The sequence below is a fragment of the Orcinus orca genome, chromosome 7 (assembly GCF_937001465.1).
Source record: "Orcinus orca chromosome 7, mOrcOrc1.1, whole genome shotgun sequence".
Classification (NCBI taxonomy): Eukaryota; Metazoa; Chordata; class Mammalia; order Artiodactyla; family Delphinidae; genus Orcinus; species Orcinus orca.
The window spans coordinates 27,559,639-27,561,077 of record NC_064565.1 but is presented as its reverse complement, the minus strand read 5'-3'; positions in this window follow the sequence as shown (position 1 = coordinate 27,561,077).

Genomic DNA, 1,439 nt, shown 5'->3' with positions numbered 1-1,439 from the left:
GCTAGTGTCCCAGACAAGGAATACATCTATGCCTACTTGGCTCCAAAGTCTCACCTTTCACCCTCTAACCCACTGAACTGGTCCTGCCAGTCTCCTGCTCTCTCCCTGGATTCTCTCTCAGCCCCCCATGCTTTCTCTCCTCCCCTGTATCTCAGGAGGAATGGTGTCTCCTTTCTGGGGCTAATAGCCACACTCTGCCCACCATTGCCTCCTCTTTACTCGCTTCCCATCTTCTCACGGTTCTTGATTCTTTTTCAATTTCTTCCTCTCTACTCAACACTTCCCTGAGTCCCTCCCCACTGTCTGCTTCCCTGAGCTCCCTGTCCTGAAAAAGCCGTCACTTTATTTCCATAGCACTCTCTGTTGTTTCTCTTTCTTTGTCAACATCAATCTAGCTAGTCCCTAAACCAATTCAAGCTAAAGTGTTAATGGATGACATCCCTTCTAAAGACTATATTTGTTTTATTAATGAAACCTCTGAAAATTTACCCACAGAAAGAACGACGTTAGGAGAAGAAAGTTTCAGGGACATGATTTTGAGTTGAGGAATGATCGATGAAATGAGTGGGACCTCGATGCCTCTTGTAATTATGGAGAAAAAGAGGGAAACCCCTCTGCTGGACCACTCATGATCCAAGATTCTTCCCAGGCATGCCCCAGATATTGATCTTCACAACAACCCATTCAAGGAAAGTATTAAGAGCCCTGCTTTTCTGCTTGGGAAACTAAGGCTCACAGAGTTTAAGAAACTTGCACAAAGTCACAGAGCTAGATAGTAATATAGCTGGCATTTAAACCTGGGTCACTTGACTCCACAACCCCTGATCTTATCACATGGCAAAACAATTTCACTGGGAAGCTAAAACGTTGCAAAAGCTAAAACGGGCACACAGGACAGAGCACACCCACGCCCCTCTCTCTCTTCTGAGTTCGTCCTCCCCAGACCACCCTCGGAGGACAAATGATTGCCATTTAAGGACAGGACTGGAGTTTGTATTCTCCTCCAGATTTCTATCTCCTCCTTTCCAGCTACAAACCCTTCCACGTGATACCTAGTTCTTTAATTACCTGAAGCTGGAAAGATCCACGGGCAGGGGCCCAGGAGAATTCAATCTGTGAGGAGACAGAGTCCCTATAGGTTGTGTGGGTTAAAAGGCCCAGGTGAAATATTCCTTCCGAGGTAGTATTTGGACACATTTTAACTAGGCCTAACTCGTACAATCCTACTTGCTAAAAGGCTGACAAATGACCCTAGGGTTCATTTAGCCTATGTGATAGCTAAAGTTACCAGGCCTAGTCAGGAATACTCTGAGAGAGCTTTTTTTAATACCCAGATAGGAATTCAGCAGAATCTGTTTTCACACAGCCTGAAAAACAGAAAGTCAGAAGCGTTCTCAGTTGTCAGTACATGTGTTTCGATACTAAAAAGCAGAAGCAGA